The sequence below is a fragment of the Macaca nemestrina genome, chromosome 16, assembly GCF_043159975.1.
Source record: "Macaca nemestrina isolate mMacNem1 chromosome 16, mMacNem.hap1, whole genome shotgun sequence".
In the NCBI taxonomy this organism is placed as follows: Eukaryota; Metazoa; Chordata; class Mammalia; order Primates; family Cercopithecidae; genus Macaca; species Macaca nemestrina.
The window spans coordinates 39,576,192-39,598,854 of NC_092140.1; the positions used below are offsets into that span (position 1 = coordinate 39,576,192).

Consider the following 22,663-nt stretch of genomic DNA (forward strand, 5'->3'; position numbering starts at 1 on the left):
TCACTCTGCAGAAGGTGAGTTGTTTTGGATCGTGGGTTTGCTGACAGGGTCCTCTCCTCTAACTCCTTTCTGGCTTTCTGAGGACAGGGCCCTTTCGTGCCCCTTATGCTGATTTTCTTTTCCACTTACTCCTCCCTCAGCCTATGACAATCTCTAAAATTGTATCTTGAAAAAACAAACAAAACCCCATATTCCTCTGTTTTCATCCTCTAGAAAAGGCTCTTGCTGTCTTTGGCCCTTGGCTGAAGGAGAGCTTTTTAAGAGCTTGTCCCCACTTCATCGTCCATTCTGTCTCCAGCTTAAGATGCCTGAGTGTACACACCTGCTGTGAAGCTCCGACTCGGCTGCTGGTCGCTTATCTGCTAAGCACAGTGGTTTCATGAATTATCTTCTTTGACTTTGCTTTTGCATTTGATGTGGTTACTTCCTGCTTTAATTTTCTTCTCTTGGCTCTCATGTCATTCCTATGCTGCTGCTGCTTCCTGTCACTTCGTAGTCTCTTGGATGGTCTCCTCTCCTTCTTGCCTCTAAAGTTGGCATTTGAAAGTTTCATCTTCGTTTCTCTATTTGTCCTTACATCATGTGCCCATTTATTTCTGCAACTTCAAATTCTACCCATAGAGTAATGAGTCCTTATAAAGATCTCTTCACCTCTCTTGAGCACTAGCTGGTGAGGGCCAGCTTCATATTCATCATCTCTTTCCTGGATATACAGCGTTTCAAACTTATCATGTTCACAACTGTGTTCTTTATCTGTTGCTTTAAAATGCCTTCATTTCCTATTTTTTATTGATGAATCTTTGACTACCAGATGCCAGATTCCTAAACCTAGGAACCATCCTTAAGTCGGTATTATCCTTCACTCTTTTCACCTCTTACCAGTCACCAAGTCATGCTGATACACCTTTCTTAATATTATTATTCTGTTTTTTTATTGGACTATTTTTGTAATCTCCTATTTTCTGTCTCTATTACCTGTGTTCATTTTCTAAACTGTTGGAAAAGATATTATGCTAAAATATGTCTGATTGTGTCACTCTTTTGTTTAAAATATGATTCCTTATAATTTATTGTCTAAAACTCAAATAATTTTGTCTTCTTGGTCTTGTTTCCACCAAGCCTTGCCACTCTCTCTGCTATTTGGGATGTTTAGTACCTGGACCTGTGGTGTTGCTCCATGCTTTTGCACATATGATCTGTCAGAATGTGCCTTTGTACCTCATCTGTGTCACCTGAACTCACTCTGCAGGTCTCACCACCATCAAGTCTAATCTCCCCAGATTTATTTTCTTTTCCATGCTTAACAGAATGCTTTTCCAGTGTCCATTCGTATTTGGGGGGGGATTTGTTCCAGGATCCATGCATACTCAAGTCCTGTCCTGTGGAACCACCTATAGGAAAAGTCAGCCCTCCATATACAGAGTTTCGCTTCCGTCTAGTGCTATGTTTTTCATTTGTGTTTGGTTGGGGAAAAAGAGCCATATGTAAGTTGACGCAGGCAGTTCAAACCTGTGTTATTCAGGGGTCAACTTTGCTTACAATGCTTAGTATGTTGAATAGCTGTTGTTTGTTAGCATGTCTGTCTATCCCATTACATTTGACCACTTGGAAGGCTAAAACCTTAGTCTCGTTTGTATTCATAGCAACTAGCATAGTGCCTGACACATAAAAGACATGACAATAAATACACAGGGGCCTTGACAGAAGTAAGAATCAATAGTTGGTCAGTTAGTCAAAAAGTTAGTTAAAAGATGAAGGAGTATAAAGATGATGTATACATACCTTCAACATTTTATTCAAATAGGCCGGGTGCAGTGGCTCATGCCTGTAATCCCAGCACTTTGGGAGGTCAGAGTGGGTGGATCACTTGAGGCCAGGAGTTCAGGACCAGCCTAGCCAACATGGTGAAACCCAGTCTCTACTAAAAATACAAAAATTAGCCGGGCGTGATGGCACATGCCTGTGGTCCCAGTTACTCAGATTACTGAGGCTGGAGAATCATCTGAACCTGAGAGGCGGAGGCTGCAGTGTGCTGAGATTGCACCACTGTACTCCAGCCTGGGCAAGAGAGCACAACTCAGTCTCAAAAAAAAAGAAAAAAGAAAAAAATTTTATTGAGCATAACACGTAAGAAATACATTTTCTAGCAAACTTTGGATGTAGGATCCACACTTTCTTCCAGCATGAATCCCTAGATGGAGTTCAGTGTTAATCCTTACCAGGATTACAGCCATGATGGATTGTCTGTTATTTCTGATATTTCTTTAAAGAGAAGTAAACACTTTTGAAGATATTTCTTGTTTTTTCCATTGTAGTGCAATTAGGATAGCTTCTTTATTCCATATTAAAAATTGTTTTAAAAAATTGTTATAGTAGCTGAATCTTTAAAATTTTTCAAAACATACAACTTATTTTTTGTAGAAATAGACACTGTGCTGCATTTCATCCTCTTATTTCACTTCCTGAAGTAATATATAATTTAAATCACATTTAAAAAATAAGGCATTACTGCATAAACATGTTTAGGATAAAAACTTCTTATTAAAAATGTGCCTTGGCTGATGGGAGCTGAGGTACTCGGTCTGCTCAGAGAGGAGCCAGCTGTCTGGTCACATTCCAGGTGCATCAGTCAGTATGATTTACAAGGGGAATGGAGCTCATTGGTTAATCTGGACAGTTGGTTAAGTGGAAGTTGGTTAAAAGGATTCTACCATATTTGTCAGATTGATGCTGAAATGATGTTTTATCTCTGTTACATGGCATTTTGGTAACTAGAGGAGCTTAATACAAACTTGCCTACTTTCCTGTATACCCTTTCCCTGACATCATTTATAAAAATGTTAAATAAGACCACTTTGAGCACCTGTCTCCCGGAAGTGGGCATGCTTATGTATCTGTTTCTCTGTCATTTATCCACTGCTTTCACCCGGGCAAAATGTAATTTTTAAAACTATTTTTTGGTTGGTTACTGTCTGTTGATTGCTTTCAAGTAGAGTGAGTGCTCAATCATATCCCATCATTAATTCCTGTGTTTTTTTTCCCCTCAATATGTAGTTTCTTCAATACTTGAAAGGCCTTTATTTTGAACATTTTGTGGATAAGTACCCGGTTAGCAACTGCTCCTTCTATATAGTGATTAGTTGTAATTCAGGTTTTACATCTGTGCCAACAATTTACAAATTCCCTCTTGAGTTTTTAACACTGTGATAATGCCAATCAGGTCTTTGCTTTTATTGTATCTAATTTAATAATTAGATTTAGACTCTCCCTTAAGTTAGTTATTATTTGATTTAGTTCCTCCAACCTGTTTCCAAAGATAACTTAGTATTTACAATATTCTTAATACTTAATAGAGACCAAGGATAAAGGTATTCAATTTCATATACAGACTCTTTTTCAGCTGATGTACATGCTTTGCAGAAAATCCCACTTTATTTTCAAAGGTTTTATCTTGTTAAACAACATTTTTTATTTTCTTTGGAATACTTTGCAGGGTTGTTCAAATTCTTTCTTGGCAGGCCTGATTATTAGTTTGTACTTGACCTGCTAAACTTTGAGGGCTTTCTTGTAATCCTTGGTAGGAGGGCTCTAATTTTCCAATTTTTGAAAAGCAGTTAGCTATGTGTGTGCCTGCCCACCCTGCCTCCTAAGCCCCTGCCCAGGGCCTGATTGTTTTGATCCTTAGCAGACGTTTATCTTGGGCTATGGATAAATTCTTTAAAATGGTCTTCAAAGTACCTATTGTTTGTTTGCTTAAAGCTGTATATTTCCTTTTTAGGAATAATGCCTCCATTATTTTATTTTATTTTATTTTATTTGGAGACAGAGTCTCGCTCAGGCTGGAGTGCAGTGGTGCGATCTTGGCTCACTGCAACCTCTGCTTCCCGGGTTCACGCCATTCTTCCGCCTCAGCTTCCCAAGTAGCTGGGACTACAAGTGCCCTCTACCACGCCTGGCTAATTCTTTTTTTTTTTTTTGTATTTTTAGTAGAGACGGGGTTTCACCATGTTAGCCAGGATGGTCTCGATCTCCTGAACTCATGATCCGCCCATCTTGGCCTCCCAAAGTGCTGGGATTACTGGCGTGAGCCACCGCACCCGGCATAATGCCCCATTTTTAAGAGTTGACTACTAGTGAGCTTTACAACTTTCTTCCAAGGCCAGAGTGATGGTGCTGCCCAGTTTGGGAGGACTGTCTTTGATATTTAAATGTTAATCAAAATTCAGAAAGAGATACATATACACATATTACATCACCATGATTATTCTTGGTGTTTTATTTTTATATTTTAATTAAAACTATAATATTATCTAAAGGGCTCATAAAAACAGTACCTCATTTTTTGGATCATGGCTCGCTGCAGCATCAACCTTCTAGGCAGGCTCAAGTGATTCTCCAACCTTAGCCTCCTGAGTAACTGGGACTACAGGTGCATGCTGGCTAATTTTTTTGATTTCTGTTAGAAACAAGGCCTTGCTATCTTGCCCAGGCTGGTCTTGAACTCCTGAACTCAAACGATCCTTCCATCTCAGCCTCCCAAAGTGTTGAGATTATAGGCCTGAGCCACTGGGCCCAGCCTATACAGGCTCTTTCAATATAATGTATTTATGAGTTGATAATGGCTGTATTTAATAATGAAGAAAAATTGTGGATAAAGAAGTGTGCTGGACTTTTAGAGCAAGTAGCTTAAGAAAACAAGTGTTCATAATATTCACCATCTGCTTCAGTCGACTTTTTGAGAATAACATCCTACAGTCTGAAACCCACAGATGTTGGGTTCCATATTTTCTCTTCATAGTCTTGTCTTCTCAGTGTTGCCTGCAGGTCCACGGGCCTTACTGAACGGTGGATGTGGATGGAGCATATAATCCACAACAATCCACATTTTCTGTTTATGCACCTCCCTGCCCCTGCAGGACCTCTAGCCTCCATAAAATCTCCCTAATCTTTTTATGTCTGCATCCCCAGGAATGTCGTCTATGTACATGTGAATTATTGCATCAGCTAGTTACCCTGAAGAGTCTTCTCCATCTCTGTCTACTGCTTGCTCCCCTTCTTCATAAAACCTCTGCGAGGGGTTAATAATTGAGATTCTAACTCCAGTGAGAATCCTGATGTCACATGTCTAGAGAGAGAGTTCAGAGCCCTCTATGTTGCCAGCCCTCGAGGAGAGGGGAGGGTATTCTTTCAGGTCACACTTTGTAGTTGGGGTCCCAAGCCACGTTGCTCATGTACTTCCCTCACATCACTCCTACACTGCTTCATGGGCTCAGAAACTGGGAATTTATCCTGGAACAAGGACACAGAATATGGTCCTGTGTCCCTGGATTCTGCTTCTCTATCCCATATTATAGAAAACAGTAAAACACACACAAAATCACTAATATTCTCATCCTTGACCTGACAAAAAGCTTCATGCAGATGGATGCCTGTGGGTTCACTGAATTTCTGCATCATCATAGGTCTTACTTCTTTCAATTCTTTGGGGACTCTTACAGAGGTAAATGAGGGTCCAGATAAATTACTTCATAGTATAAGTTATAGTAATTTTGAAATAGTTATGTGAGTGGCTGGCTCACACTTGAATTTCTCACTTTAAAATATATATGTGTTGAATATGACCATGATTTGCTGTTTTAAATTTCAGTGTGTATATACATGCCAATATGTATGTGCATATGAATTAGATACAGAGTAGTATAGAGTATATATATGTGTGTGGAAGAATCAGTTACAGAGTAATATGATACATATATGTAAATTGAATGTATGAATCAGTAAAATGTGTGTATGAATCAGATGGAGGGGAGTGGAATGTATGTGTATATGAATCAGATACGGGAGTGTAATGTTTGTGTCTATGTACGTATGAATGAGAAGCAGAGTACTGAAATCTGTGTTTTTGTTTGAATTGGGCAGACAAGTATGTGCATGTGTATACATGCATATTTGTGTATGAGTCAAACACAACAGAATAACGTATACATCAGTGTGTGTGAATCGGACTTAGAGTGGTATGATGGGAAGAATGCAGGATGAATAAAACTAACATTGATTCCGAGATAACGTAGTACCTATGTGACTTTGTGACGTTGTACAAATCACACAAACTTTCTAGACATCATTAGTACAGTGTGAGATTTTTAGATCTAACTAAGGTCCTTTATGGTTCTAAAATTTGATAGTTAGTACAGTCAGCATCACAAACTACTCAGTCTATTTCATTCCTCTGTGAATTATTGTATCTGTAATGACATTTATAATTGACCTTTAAGCATTCAGAATCTCCATTGTGTCTTTGTTTATTAGCCTCTACAGGGGAGAGATATGATAACTCTTAATTTCAGGGTCATGTCTCTGAACTATGCCCAAAGTGTTCCTGGTTATTATAATTCCAGACTCCAACGCTTCTTTGGATGTATCATCAACACTGAATCTTCTAAGTCACTGGATTAACATAAACAAAATGATTGCAGCCACCCATGTCTCATTTTGCTAAAGTTATGTGGCTTTATGATACTTAACTAAATATTGAGTGAGTGAAATCCACGAAGACACTATTCGTGTCTGTAGAAAATACATATGTAATACCTGCTACTTGCAAGGTACTTGGCAAATGTTTATGGAATGAACAAATCATTGTATGGTAAAATGTATTTTAAAAATACACAGTTATATATGAGCCTTTGTGTTCTCTGAGAATCCCTGTGATGTTTTTGTTGGTGACAGAGAGGGATAGGTTTCCACCATCACCATTGCCAGATGGCAGTGGTATTTAGATGCTTTTTGTAATGGACAGATAGTGAGAGGAACTGAGGGGTGCTGGGAATAGAATGTTAGTGATTTTTTTTCCTCTTTTGGGGACAGGAATTGCACCCCTTTTAGAGGAACCATCTTAAACCAGTGAACCAAATTATTTTATTAGCTCATGTCTATAGAATCATATGGAAGCTTTTTCTGTGGGCATAAATCTTGTGTCCATAGGGCACTGAAGCAGTTAATCTAAATGCTCTCTTTTGGAATCAAAGGGAAGCTTGGACACTGAATTATGATACTGGAACATCAGAAGGTTCTGCTTTTCTCCTAGTATTTTTTTTTTTTTTTTTTTTTTGCTAGTATGGGGTAATTACAAAATGAAAAACTACAAGGGAAAATTATAAATACTAAATAAAATTTGGTAGTCTAATATGGAACACCTTTTTTAGTGCATAAATACCTTATACTTAAAAAAAATTTAAATCTATTTGAGTATTAATCACTAAAGTTTATTGTGATTACAAGACATTGCCTTTAAAGGCCCCCTGTCATTTTATGCTGAGTAGATGTAGTGGTAGTTAATTTTTACTTTGATATTTTCCGTTGACCTCCTTACTTGTGGAAAGGGGTAAATCTAAGAAATAAGACTTTAAAAATCTTGGCTGATTATCAGTTATTGATACTATTCTTGAAGAAGATATTTGGCCCTAAGATAAATGGAATATGAAGTTTGTTAAATAAGATTAATTTACCTAGCAGTTTTGATGTCCTTGACGGTTAGCATAGGAAATAATAGTGCAGTCTGAATGCGTGGTGTTGGCTTTAGGGTAGCTCTTTAGTTCAAGCCTCCTTAAAGCATTTTGAAATATTTGCATTAAGTGTGTGGTGAATTGAATCCCAGAAAGGAGACTTCTTCCAGAGTCAAAATGAAACTAAGTATTCATATTAGAGGATGGTGGGGAGAAAAAAAATGTCTTCCACTCAGGAGCAGACTGCATTAGAGCTCTGCCAACTGGTCTGTTTGTGAGAACTAGTGAAGTCATCAAGCCTGAGCTATTTTAGCACCCTGACACGGTGCACCAAGGCAGCTGGAGGTGCCGCACAGAGGAAGCTCAGAGAGAGAGGTTTGCAGAAGCAGAACATTTTCCTGCTGACTGACAGCATCACCATTTCACACCGGCTGGGCCTCTGACATCTCTGGGAAGCATGAGGGCTTGTGTAATGGCCCACACAGAAAGCGGGTGAAGAGGATCTCTAGCCTTTTCAGGTTATTTCAAGTGGGGTGCCATTGTCAAGGGACCAACCATCCAGCAAGATAGGTTCCTGTGGGTTAGGAAAATGGTGATGGTGAAAAGCTGGAGATGAAATCTTTTGTTTGTAGAGCTAGATGGATTTTTTCATTTTTCTTTTTTAACACAAAAGGGTCAGAAATGCAAAGGATGCCCTTTGCTGACACAGCTCTGTAAGAGATTACGAGCAAAACAAAGACAGACTTATAGATAATTTATCAGCATATTGAAAACAAATTGAATATCATGCTGCACAAAAATTACTTCAGAACAACCCAGAAGTGGAAGAAAATACTTGTAAAATGCATTTTTAAGCCCTTAAGAACAAGTTCTATCACTTGTTTAAAAAAATTGTTTTGTAACATGAAGTGCATTTTAATTTTCTGACTATGAACTCTTGTCTTATGGGCTCAGTCACTAAAGATACTTAAGAAAAAAGCATAAATGAATACTTGATTGATCATGAAATCATCTACAGGATGCTGTTTTAACCACTTCCGAAACGATCTAAAAGTGTACACAGCTTCATCCCTTTAGAGACTCAGAAAAAGTCCAGATACATCAACCAAATAGAGACAAATATAGAGAAAATGAGAGACTAAGTATTGAGTGTAAGAAATTAACTCATCTTGAGCTTCACTGATGAAAAGCAAGATTTTAAAGCAAGAGGTGCTCCCTGATGAGTCTTTTTTTACAATAAGGAATGAAGCAAAGCAGACACTCTTTAACATGGTGCACTCAGGGGTCAGGGCTATGAAAGCTGCCAGAATTCAACCCTGATTTAGCAATGAGAGGCCAGAGACAGGAAGCTGCCTTGTTTAGTAGAAATAGGGTAACCACAGTCTCAAGACAACTGAGGAAGACTCTGCTGGTACTTTTCTTCTGAAAGCAAGCACTAGTGCAAAAAAAAAAAAAAAAAAAACCCCACAAAAGTATGTAGTATAGGTGTTTATATGTGACTAAGGCTTATACATTCTTTTGTTTACTTCTTAACATTTATGGTTAGAAAGGCAAAACTTACATATTTCTTCCAGTTAAAAGTTTCACAAAGCTATCATATAACGTCAGGGTATGAAAATCATGTGTGACCTTGATTTCTACAATACTTTATGTATTCAAAGTAATAGAACCTTTATTTAGGAGGATGCTTCCTTCAAATTAAAGACTTTTGCTCAGAGAGTGCCACCATGTTTCAGTGGGAAAAGGATCAGATTAGCCTAGGGATACTTGAAAGTTATGGCAGAGGTTGCAGAATAATATTTCATTATTTGATAGAACTTGGGGCATCATTGGGATTGTTTTTAATCACAGATGAAGAAACTGAGACCCCAGAGTGTCCTTTTTATCTGTGGTCTCACAGTCTAGGAAGTATCATGGAAATTAGATGGATAAGTCTAATTGAAAGTCACTATGTTCAATAACTGGCTTGCCACTTTAGAGGGAAATTAGGAAAAACTATAGTATGCTTATATTAAACTTTTCTGGACCTTGATTTCATCTGTGTTTGGAACTTAGAAGTTTCTTAAGGATCATGAAATTTGTCATAGTGATTAAAAGCTAGGCTCCAGAACCCACCTATCTGTTTTTGAAACCTAGTTCCTTCCTCAGTGTTGTATGACCTAGGCTAAGTTACCTAACATATTAGGGCCTCGGTTTCTTCATTTATAAGATGACCTTATTGATAGAACTTAACCTTAAAGGATTGTCATGATATTTTGAGAGAATATATCTGAAATGCCTTATTTGGTACCTCCTACATAAAAAGACCAAAGTAAATGTGAGCTCTTGCTATGATGAATGTTATTTTATTGTAAAATGCCTCAAGGTCTTGATTCAAAAGATGCATTTTCGTTTGTGTTGAAAGTATTGGACCACACATGGTAACCCAGGGACTGAGGTCTAGACTTAGCCCATGAGATGATACTATTCCCCTCACCTTTGTCTGCTATAAAATAATTTCTCTTCTGGTAGAAAATAAGTGCTCTATCAAGAGTGAAGTGCTTTTTCAGGAGTAAAGTTCAAGAAGTTAAAACCTGTGAATAGAGATTGGTGAACATTTTAGAAAACAGAAAATGACCCATTTCTATTCAACAGAATACTGGAAAGCCTAGCCAGAGCAATCAGGCAAGAGAGACAAATAAAAGACATCCAAATTGGAAAAGAGGAAGTAAAATGATCTCTGTTCCCTGATGACATGATCTTATACCTAGAAAACCCGAAAGACTTTTTGGAAAGGCTCCTTGATTTGATAAACAACTTCAGTAAAGTTGTAGGATACAAAACCCGTGTACAAAATTCAGTAGCATTTCTGTACACCAGTAATGTTCAAGCTGAAAACCAAATCAGGAACTCAACCCCATTTACAATAGACACACACACACACACACACACACACAACCTAGGCATACATTTAACCAAAGAGGTGAAAGATCTCTTCAAGGAAATCTACAAAACACTAATGAAAGAAATTTTAATTGATACAAACAAATTGATCGGAAGCATCAATATTGTTAGTATGACCAAACTGCCAAAAGTAATCTACAGATTTGACATAATTTCTATGAAAATACCAAAGTTATTCTTCATAGAATTAAAAAAAAAAATTCTTAAGTTCATAGGAAAACAAAAAAGAGCCCGAGCAACCAAAGCAATCCTAACCAAAAAACAAAGCTAGAGGCATCACGTTACTTGACTTCAAATTATACTACAAAGCTATAGGAACTAAAACATTATGGTACTGGTACAAAAATATATGCATAGATCAATAGAGAAAAATGGAGAACCCAGAAATAAAGCCATATACTGCAACCAACTGATCTTTGACAAAGTGGGCAAAAATAGACAATGGGGAAGTGGCACTCTATTTAACAAATGGTGCTAGGAAAATGGCTGGCTTTGTGAAGAAGAATGAAACTAGACCCCTGTCTCTCACCATATACAAAAATTAAGATGGATTAAAGACTTAAATATAAGACCTGAAACTATAAAAGCCCTGGAAGGTAAAACTGTTTTGGATATTGGCCTAGACAAAGAGTTTACAGCTAATTCCCCAAAAGCAAATGCAACAAAACCAAAAATAGACAAATGGAACTTAAGTTAAAAAGTCTCTGCATAGCAAAAGAAATAACAGAGTGAACAGACAATCTACAGAATGGAAGAAAACATATGCAAATTATGCCTTTGATAATAAAGGACTAATAATATCCAGAATCCACGTAGAACTCAACAAGAAAAAACAACTCCATTAAAAAGTGTACTAAGGTCATGAACAGACACTTCTCAAAAGAAGACATATAAGTGGCCAACAAACATGAGAAAATGCTCAACTTCATTAATCAGAGAAATGCAAATCAAAACCACAATGAGATAACATCTTACACTAGTCAGAATGGCAATTATTAAAAAGTCAAGAAATAACCGTTGGTGAGGATGCAGAGAAAAGAGAATGCATACATACTGCTCGTGGGAAAAACTAGTTCAAGCCCTGTGGAAAGCAGTTTGGAGATTTCTCAAGGAATTAAAAATAGAATTGCCATTCAACCCCATTCAACCAAGCAATCCGACTACTGGGTATCTACCCAAAGGAAGATAAATCATTCTGTGTAGATGCCTGCTCTTGTATGTTTATCACAGCGCTATTCACAATAGCAAAGTCATGAATTCAACCTAAATGTCTGTCAGCAGTGTCTGGATAACGAAAATGTGGTGTATACACACTGAAATACTATGCAGCCATAAAAATATGAAACCGTTGTCCTTTGCAGCAACATGGATGAAACCTGGAGGCCACTGTCCTAAGTGAAATAAGTCAGAAACAGGAAATAAAATACTGCATGTTCTTATAAGTGGGAACCAAACAGTGGGTCCACATAGTCATAAACAATAGATACTGGGGGACTCCAAAAGGCAGGAGATTGGGAGTGGAATAAGGGCTGAAAAATTACCTTTTGGGTACAATGATCATATATGGGTGATGGACTCACTGGAAGCCCCAACCCCAGCATTATGCAGTATATCCATGTAACAATCCTGCACATGCGTACCCTGAATCTAAAATCAAATCAAATAAACAGAAAATAAGAACAATCCAAATTCATAGTAGCAGGTCTCATTCATGGTCATCGTATACTTTAAAATCTCTTCCCTTCTTTTACACTCTGCTGTGTATGCCTGTGCATTTTTATATATGTGTTACTTTTGCATATATTATTTAAATGATAAAATTATGAACCTGTAATCCCAGCACTTTGGGAAGCCGAGGCAGGTGGATCACGAGGTCAGGAGATCGAGACCATCCTGGCTAACACAGTGAAACCCCGTCTCTACTAAAAATACAAAAAATTAGCTGAGTGTGGCGGCGGGTGCCTGTAGTCCCAGCTACTCGTGAGGCTGAGGGAGGAGAATGGCGTGAACCCGGGAGGCGGAGCTTGTAGTGAGCTGAGATCACACCACTGCATTCCAGCCTGGGCTACAGAGCGAGACTCTGTCTCAAAAAAAAAAAAAAAAAAAAAAAAATAGATAAAATTATGAGGTAAATTTCTTCACACCCGTTTTACAGATGAGGAGACTAAGGTTCTGAGAAACGTATCAAAGATCATATAGCTGGCCGGGCACAGTGGCTCATGCCTGTAATCCCAGCACTTTGGGAGGCCGAGGCGGGTGGATCACTTGAGATCAGAAGTTGGAGACCAACTTGGCCAACATGGCGAAACCCCATCTCTACTGAAAATACAAAAATTAGCTGGGTGTGGTGGCGCATGCCTGTAATCTCAGCTACCCGGGACGCTGCGGTAGGAGAATTGCTTGAACCTGGGAGATGGAGGTTGCAGTGAGCCGAGATCATGCCACTGCACTTGAGCCTGGGTGACAGAGTGAGACTCCGTCTCAAAAAGAAAGAAAAAAAAAATTACATAGCTATAAAGTGGCTGCATGAACTCTATTTCAGTTTTTGTTTTTCCCTGTTTCCAAGTCTCTATTTCTGTCTTCATTTGATTCTTCCCTTCACTGTACATTCTTGACCTTTGTCCTTCTTACTCTTCATCTTTCTCTTCTCTCTTTGAATGTTACCATTCCCTTATTTTTCCTCATTTCCCTTATGTATAACAAAAATAACTTTCAGGATGTTAGTGTGTCTCATTTTTGAATTTTTATGCTCAATTTTAAGAGCTGATAATATATTCTCTTTTAAAATAGTTGAATAATTTTATCATTGGCAATTTCTGGCCATTGAATTGACTTGTCTCTTCTGTACATCAGTGACTAGGGATAAGAAAAGCAAGTTGTTACACCAGTTTAGGAGTTGGAAGTGACTGATTGATATGGTCAAATTTTTTTTTTTTTATTTATAGATATTTTGTCTTCTACTAGCTAAGTGCTTTGATCTTAACAGTTAACCATTGTAGCCATCATTTCCATTGCTTTTGTCTTCTCAGAGTGTAGTACATGCTGTAACCTGTTCTTTGGGAGCCCAGTGAGATTAGGGATGGGAGGAGGTCACAGTTCCCTCTCGGTCCCTGGGGATGGGGTAGAGGTTTCGGGCAGCTGGATTTCCAGCTTTGTGTCTGTCTCCCCATTATGAACTGACTGTCCCTGTTGTACTTTGTCTCCACCCACACAGGAACACAGCCCTTTTCCCTTGCCTTTCTGTTTTTTAAAATTGAGATCATGTTGGGTAAACTTTATGAAGATAAGGGAAACAAAAGTTCAGAAGTTCAGAAACAAAAAAGCCTGAAATCGAATATTAGACCATGTTTTTTAAAAGTGCCTCTTCAGGATTCAGCAGCTTGTGTCTGGCAGCTCATCATGGCTGGTCTCTCTGTCTCTCACTGCAGTGTACAAAAATAATGTTGAGTCTGAATTACACAGAGCACTACAACTTTCTCTGGCTCCTGTGCCCACACCCACTTTGGGGCCTCCTTTTGCTCATCTAGAGACCCATTAATATTTTCTCCAGGTCTTTTCACTCCTTTACCAGGCCCCACAAGGGAGGTGTGGAGGTATGCAGATTTATTTTTCCACTGAGATGAATTTCACCCTTCTCTCCCCTCCCAAAAAAGACAGACATGGCTCTTAAATATTTTTCCATTCCTCTTTTACACATAGAATTAAAGCCAAAAATAATTATGGTAATCTCGGCTTTTTTGGTCTAGTAGATTTTAGATGGGGTTTACTGTATCTTAGAAATAACATTTTTTGATTCAACAATATAGATGGGTAACAATTTTTATTTCACAGATTACTTTTCTGAGCCTATTTGTAGACTAAAGCATGGCAAATACTTAGATAAGTTGCACTTCTCCCCTCTGTGCAGGGAGCTCTTCATGTTAAATCGAATTCTCATGCACTCAAAGCGATGGATGTACTGCATAATTTTACACCTAGTGCCGTGTAAGTTGAATTTCTTATTCATCACACACCATATGCAGTGTTATTAATCCTTACTGTAAGTAGAATGACAAGTGAGCAATAAAAGCCAGGCCTTAAAAAACTACCAACGAACATACAGGAACAAATTCCCTAACAGATGCTTTAGAAAGAAGTGACAGTCAGTGAAATTTGGGTTACATGTATGTTGCATAACTGATGGGCTGCTGTGTACACCCAATATGGTTCTTGGTTTTCTTTCTCTTTAAATCACAGTGTGGGCTCCATTCTTGCCTGTTTCTCTCCCTCTTTCCTTCCCTCTTGCTCTCCCTTTCTTCCTCCCTCAGACCTCTTCCACTCCTATATCCTATTTTAAAAACATTTGTGGTTGGGACCTACTGGACTCTTACCACCTCCTCCTTTCTTCTTCTGGCAAGTATCTACAGGTGTCTGCATCTGAGTTCTCAGGTACACCCATGTTTTCCTGAACCGGGTTGAGGATAGCCTCAGAAGGTGTTGGCACAGCTCATGCTCGATGCTTCTTTTCCGTTTCTTCAGCCTCTGTTGCCCACTTGTGCATATCCACCACTGTTCTTGGGGTTGTTTTGATATCATTATCCATGCTTGCTCTTTCTCCTTCCTGGGCCTTACATACCTCCATTTATCCTGGCCCCAGACTTGAGGTTTTATACACACTGCTTGTTGGCCACCTGCTGCTAGAACAACTCAGTGTTTAGGGCAAATTGTTGTTGGTTGATTTTTACCCTATGCCACCGTTGCTTATCCTACCTTCCAATGTTACAGGGAAAATTTGCTTTGGACGTGTCTTGACTGTCCGTAGTAAAAGCCATAGTGATCTCTGGCTGTAGAGAAGCTAGGACCAGGTGAAAGCAGAAGAGCTTTGTAAAAACACTGTGGAAGGCTGACTGTGCCTATAATTTGTTTCCATATTCTTGCGTGGATGGTGATGCGCATCATATGTGCATAGTGATATGAGATCAGACCTACTGGGGCATGCTTTGCAGCTTTCTGTTGCATCTTGTGAAGAACCAAGAAAATATGATTTTCAGGCATCCTCAGATAATCTGATGGCAAAGTAAATAAGTGCTTTGTATTGATTTGTTATCGTGGTCCATCAGCACAATCATTTTTTTTCTTCTAATAAATTGCTTTGCAGCTACGGTTTTGCCTTTTAAAGATATGTAAGTAAATGGAATGGATTTGAGAAATAGAAGTCTAAACTTCCAACTTACTTGAAGTCAACACTACACGATATTTTGGTGAGAGAGTAAAGGGCAGGATTTGACTTGTTACAACTTTGTTAGCTTTCTTATGGCAGTTTTTCTTAACATTATTTTTCTGATGCTTTAAAAATATTTGGTAATGTCAGTGGCTGCTGTACAATTGCATATTCTTCTAGGAGCTCTTGAGCAAGATATCTGACTTCTCTTTGTTTTAATTTCTTTGCCCTGTTATTGTAATTTCTTACCTTCTTCATTGCGATGTTGTGATGTGCGTGATGCTGTATTATCATGTTTTGGAATAAATGTCATGTGTCCATACAAAGTACAATACAACGAACTTTTATTTAGTATTAAGTCTTTGCTGATTTCAAATTAGTGTATATGTGCACTGAAGATGTTTGAGCTTATGAGTAATTTTTCTTAAGATCATAGACGTCGTTTTTATTTTGGAAAAGGAGGTACAAGCAATTCTATCAAGAATGGAAAGTACACGGTTCAGTGAATAAAAGCCAATGATGTTAATGTAGTTAGCAAAATGTATAGGAACCCTGATATATTAGGAACACTAAAAAATTGCATTAACAAAGGAGGCAGCACAGTTGTGAGAATGACCCTGGGTTCTGATCTTAGAAGCTTATGTGCTCCTGCGTTAGGCCTTGAGTCGTTTTCTCATTTGTAAAATGAATCATTTGAACTTGATAATCTTGAAGGTCTCTTTTGTTCTGTCTTTCTAAAACCAAGTATTCACTTCCTTGCTCTTCCTTGCCAGCTTCTTCCATCAGAATCAGGTCTTGGGCTTGGTCCTCTACAAAGGAATTCATACAGGTCATGGTGAGCTGACTCTCCATGGGATTTTGATGCTGATGGAACAACTCCAGCTTCCCTAATGGCTTTCTTATATTCTGTGCCATGTATGAATGATACCAAATTTTTGGCCAAAGCATCTGAAAATTTAAATGATCATTCTGAAGTCAGTTGATTTGATTTCTGTTTATGAATTTTCCCAGCGGCCTTCACAAGCCTGTTAGTTGTCAGTCTTTGGAGTTAGGAGCAGACTTTGTATGGTTTGTCATTTTCTCTCTTTGGTCTCAGAATTTTAATACTGTGAGTAGTGTGACAAACCTGTTGAAGATACTGTGGAGCAATTTCAAATTTAAAGTGCACTAAGATATTTTTATATGATGAAATATATGGAAATGTTTCTTGAGTGGGATTTCATTAAGATATGACACAAATACTGTCTTAATTATGACTAAGAAATATGCCTCTAAATGTTCATAGTAATATTCTGCACCCATTAGTCCCACAGAATGAATTTATCCTCAGTTCTTTTAATGAGTATGTGTCTCTGGGTCCCATTTTACCATTAATTGTGACTAAAATGCAAACATGCCAGAAAGTTTTCTGCTTTCCCTCCACCTCATTCTCCCTCTTAACAATGTACTGATATAATTTTGAGCAATATTTTGAAAACATTTCTAGTCCAGGGATATTCATGCAATAATTCAAGCTTGCAACCACTCATTCTATACTTATTACACATCTGCTTGTGCTGAGTCCAATTTTCCAGGCATGTAACTTCCACCTTTGCAAAACATTATTCTGGCTATTATGGAAGCCAGTGGTTAACTGTTTCAGGGTCTGACTGCTTGGGTTTGTATCTTGTTCCAGTGCTTGCTTAATGTGTGACTTTGAGCGGGCTTTTAACTTCTCTATACTCTCTATACTTTAGTTTCCTCATCTATGAAATAGTGATGTTAACCCCAGCTCATTAGGTTGTTGAGAGTATTAAATTAATTAATACATGGGAAGGAATTAGGACAGTGCCTGACACATGATCATCCTTGTTGTTAGCGGTAATGGAAGGAAAGGCAAATAAAATAGATGGTATTTCTTGCTAGCATGATTCTTATAGTTTAATGAAAGGTGAGAGATCTGTCTCTTACAAGGAATGTATATTTAGTATAAATAAAGTCTGTATAGGATATAGTCAGTTTTTCACCATAAATGGCAAATGGAATTTTTTCTCTATCAATGCTATATTCAGTAGAATTGCTTATGTGCGGTGTTAAGCATACTTTGAACATAATTTATTCTTAATTATTTTAGATATTTTCATTTATTACAGCAAGTATCAGAAGATGTTCATTATCAACATACAACCAGATTGAAAATAAAATCTGGATAGTAGAGTTTCCTGATCGACACAAGGGCCCTCTTGGTGAGTAATAAGTACACACGCACATTCTTAATGACTTCTTGTATGACTGTGGTGGATGTAGAGCATATGGTAGCCAGGGAAGACTGATGTTTTAGAGGGAAAGCAAGATATTTCACTGGCGGAGATGATGAGGAAAGCCCTACTAGCCAGGGAGTGGAGTAGTTTAGAAGTTTATGAGGCAGAAATGAGGAGATGATACACAGGGGAGAGACAGTCAGTTGCCCTTCAACTTTTCATCTCAGCTGTAGTAATGGGAGGGAAGGACAGACACCAGTAAGGATGTCCTTGTGTAGAGGCAATGACATTTGATTTCACTTGATTCTGTACTTACGGCCGTGATACGCAAATGTTGACTCTCTGGCACATTGACTTTAAAACTTAGGAAGCTAGAGTGGAAACTTGCTTCAAGGGAAGAGTTCTCCCTTCGAATCGTGTCTGTGATCTGGCCACGACACGACGGTGGAGTGTGGCACTGGGCAGGGTAAATAATGTGCCTCCCTGCCTAGTAACTTGATTCTCAGTTTTAATAAATTGGCTCATTGTTATTTCCTTTCTATAGTGTCTGAAAACTTATTTTCAGTAGAAAGTAGTCATCCCAAGAATGGGAGTAATAGAAAACTTAAAAAAAAATAGAAGCTTCCAACAATTATTTTGAAATGTAATTCTCAGAATTATGTAATGGGTAGCAGGTGAACCAAGGCAGCATGACAATTCCTGTCTGTGGCCCAGTTGTTTTGGAGAGACCTACACAATATGCACAATGTTTCTGATGCCAAATAATGGGCACTTGAAGCTGTTTTCTATTTTCTGAGCTTTAAGACCCTGGTATTTATAGACTATGGTTTAATTCTCAGAATCAGTCTAAGAAGTTTATTTCTGTCTTTCTTTTTTATATATAAGGAAACTGAGGCATAGAAAGGTAAAATTTAAGTCATACATTTTGAAGGTTTTGGAGCCAGACTTTGGAATCTTTATCTTCTTTTTTTTTTTCAAGTTTCATTTTATGTTTAATTGATACATAATAATTGTACATATTTATGGGGTATAGTATGATATTTTGATAGTTGTATACAATGTATAATGATTAAATTAGGGTAGTTAGCAAATCCATCACTTCAAACATGTATAATTTATTTGCTGAGAACATTCAAAAAGTATTCTCTTCTAGCTGTTTTGAGATACATACTATATTATTGTTAACTATAGTCACCCTGCTGTGCAAAGGAATGTTAGAACTTATTCCTCCTATATAACTCTAACTTTATGGAATTTTTATCTTACGATTCCAAATTCCCTTTCCTTTTTACTTGACCCTACTTCTGTTTCTTTTTAACTTGATCCCAATTCTTTCTCCCCCTTTCTCTTTTTTTGGGGGTGGGGTGCGATGGCGATTGGTGATGGTGTGTTTGATTCTGGGATGTACGTGGTTGAGTCTGTTCTTTTCCTCAGTTCATGCTCCACCACTCTTATTAGTACCAGGAAGACAAGACACCTCTCCTGTTTCACTCATTTTACTTCTTTATCTTCATTCCCTGGTTCTACTCTTCTTGCTGTTTCATGCCCCTCTTCACACCACTAGCCAAGCATACTTTCCAGTGTGCCTGAAATATGTCCCTAAATGTGCAGGAGTTCTTACAGAGTTGGTAACGAAATTCCACTGTGTGTGTGTGTGTGTGTGTATACACACACCACATTTTCTTTATCCATTCATCCATTAATGGACAGTTAGCTTGGTTACAAATATTGTGAATAGTGCTGCAGTAAACATGAGAGTGCAGATAATCTTGTTAACATACCGATCTGATTTATTTTACTTTGGTTACATACTCGGTAGTGGGATTGATAGATCATATGGTAGTCCTATTTTTAACTTTTGAAGAACTTACACACTTTTCCGTAATGGCTGTTCTAATTTCTATTCCCATCAGCGGTGTAAAAGGGTTCCCTTTTCTCTGCAGTCTCACCAGCACTTATTATTTGTGTTTTTGATAATGGCCATTCTAACAGCTGTGAGATGATGTCTCGTTGTAGTTTGCACTTCCCTGATAATTAGTTATGTTGAGCACCTTTTCATGTAACTATGGGCCATTTCTACGTCTCTTGAGAAATGTCTGTTTAGATTTTTTTTGCCTATTTTCTTGATATTGAGTTCCTTTTATATTTTGGATATTAAGTCCTTATCAAATGAATGTTTAGCAGATATTATCTCTCATTCTGTAGGTTGTCTTTTCACTCTGTTGACAGTTTCCTTTGTGGTGTAGCTTTTTACGTTGATGGAATCTCATTTGTTGATGTTTGCTTTTGTTGCCTGTGCTTTTGGGGTCATATTGAAGAAATCATTGACCAGACCAATAATATGTAATTTTTCCTATGTTTTCAGTTTCTGATGTTGTTATCCCTGCTTCAAACCCAGAATTGTCTGATTTTCCTCTCAGTGTGTTCTGATTCCAGAGGTGTCTGTCAAGCTCATCTCCTTGGGGCCATCAGGTGTGCTCTGCCTTGTACACAGCCCTCATCCTCAGGCTTACCCGTAACCATCCTTCCCTCCCTGTGTGTCCTTTGTCTCCTTATATCAGAATTTCTTCCTTCTTTGTGTACTCTCTTCTTTGCTAAGCGTATCTTCTTTCCTGAGGAGGGAGATTGCAGGAGAGGTGAAGTTTTCAAATCCAGCATGTGTGAAATATCTTAACATTTATACCAGACTGATAATGTAGCATGGTCTATAACTGAAGATTGGAAATAATTTTCTTTTGGGATTTCAAAGCATCCTTCCACTCTAGATTACATTGGGATGCCATTAAGATTCCCAGTACATTTGTCAATTGCTTTTCTCTCCCCACTCTTTTTTTTTCTTTCTCTCTGAAATCTTGTAGAAATGTCTTGTTCCAGATGTTCTGAATTTCTCAATGATGTGCCTTTATGTGGCCTGTTTTTGTCAAGTTTTGCAGGGTACTCAATGGGCCCTATCATTCTGTAAACATAAGTCCTTCCTTTAGGGAATTAACAGCAACAACAACAAAACCACCATCGCCAGAAATGTCATATTATCCAAATTGATTCATTTACTGAGTTCAGATAGCAAGCAACAGTGTTAGGACACGTCAGAGGACTGGAGTACTGTTTCCTCTAAAGATACTATTGCAGAACTTATTTTCCTCTTCATTTTGGTTCCTGAATTCAGAGAATGAGAATTTGAAGAGCAAGGGATCCCCTCTTTGGTTGATGCTGTTCTTACCTCTGTTTTCTCTATTCTCTCTTTAGCTCTCATTCTCAAATGTTGGATTATCCCAGGCTGGAATTCCAATTTTATTATTATTTTGCTCCTATTTTCAGTCTTGTTCTACTTTCTGAAAGACCACATCATCATTGTTTTTTCTTCCTCTTATTTATTCTTTAATTTTTACTACCATATTTTTAATTTGTAAGAACATTTTTTTGTTTTTCTGAGAATAATCCTTTTTTAATGACGTCCTCTATTTGGTGAGTTCTTTAATAGTATCGGTAATCTCTGTGTGGGGCACTAAGCAGCTTCCTGAAAGCTCTGAGCTAGTCTGTGCTCTTCTCAGCAGAGTCACCTGGCTGGGTTATTATTTGTTGTGCCCTTGATGGCAGGAACTGTCTTTAGGCTTGAGTCTAGGGCTAATTAGGTCCTCCATAGAAAAACCTTTTAAGCTTCTGCCCACCAGTGTAGACCAGGCTGCCAGCAGTTTGCAATTTAAATGAGAAGAAACTGAACATCTCAACTCCCTTTGTTTCCTCACTCTGTTCTTGGTATGATTTTCTCTTGTACAAAATGTCCATGGAGTCTCTCAGTGGAGGCCCTTTGTTTGACTCTACTCTAGGAATAAACTGCTGGTCTTCTGGGGCTGGGAAGGACAGTCATCTAGCTGTGTTCATGAAGATATGTGGAAATCTAATTCTGAAGTGGATTGTCAATCAGTCTTCCTCATTTTGGCTAAACTTTTACTGTCATTTCTGGTCATAGGGAGCTGAGAGTGTCCCAGATTCTGGGAGGTTTTGTTGGCTATGTCAGGTTGCTTTTTGTTTTTCTTCACAATTGACTTAGCCTCATTCAGCTTTCTAGGGTCTGCTAAATCATTTAGCTTTCTTCCACTTACTTTTTAACCTTTTCAGAAATCTTGTTCTTACTGACTTATCTCACATTCTAGTTCTAAAGAAAAATCTATTCCATCTTACCTTATTTGAATTGGGGAGAGAGTGAAAGTCAAGGTTCATAATCAATCTGTTTTCTTTACTCAGAAGTCATATTCTAGTTGCCCATTCAAGTTTCCGTTTCTGTCAGTTATTTATGTTTTACCAGGTTTTTTTTTTGTTGAGTTTCTTGACTTTTAAAAATTGTGTTTCTGAATTTCCTTATCTATTCTAGAATTTAATTCCTTATTAAATTCACATTCTTATGTTAGCAACTTTGGGCCACATGATAAAGCTCTACTCGGCAGTGGTCTAAAATGTGAAATTAGGTGTTAATATTCTGTTCTCTAAGTATGTGTCATTGCTATATGGGATTCCCAAAACATAAATACTATGGTGAATTAATGCCTAAAAGTTCTCATTTTGGAAAAAAAAATACCGTCCTTGAGAGAACAGCAATTATGTAGCATATGATTTGTGATAGTTGTCTTATTGGAAGTTATAGAAATCCAGCTGTGACGGAGGCTGAGTGTCACCCAGTCTATTCCTTCCTTTCTTCTTCTGTGACAATAGAATTTTCATTGTGTGTGTGGCTGCTTAAAGATGACATATTCCAGCCTCTAGATGTGGCCAGCAAG

General features: G+C 38.0%; 1 protein-coding gene across 7 annotated transcripts in view; it reads left to right on the top strand.

The window, feature by feature from the left end:
• Nucleotides 1-22,663, top strand: part of LOC105481754 (KLF transcription factor 12) — a 618,039-nt gene that overhangs the window by 231,789 nt on the left and 363,587 nt on the right. For 2 of the 7 annotated variants that reach the window (XM_071081216.1, XM_011741486.3), the window contains exon 2: nt 17,781-17,873. The exons of the other annotated variants lie outside the window; for them this stretch is intronic. The gene's annotated coding sequence lies outside the window, so the exon portion shown is untranslated. The remainder of the gene's footprint in view (nt 1-17,780; nt 17,874-22,663) is intronic. 7 annotated transcript variants of the gene reach the window in all.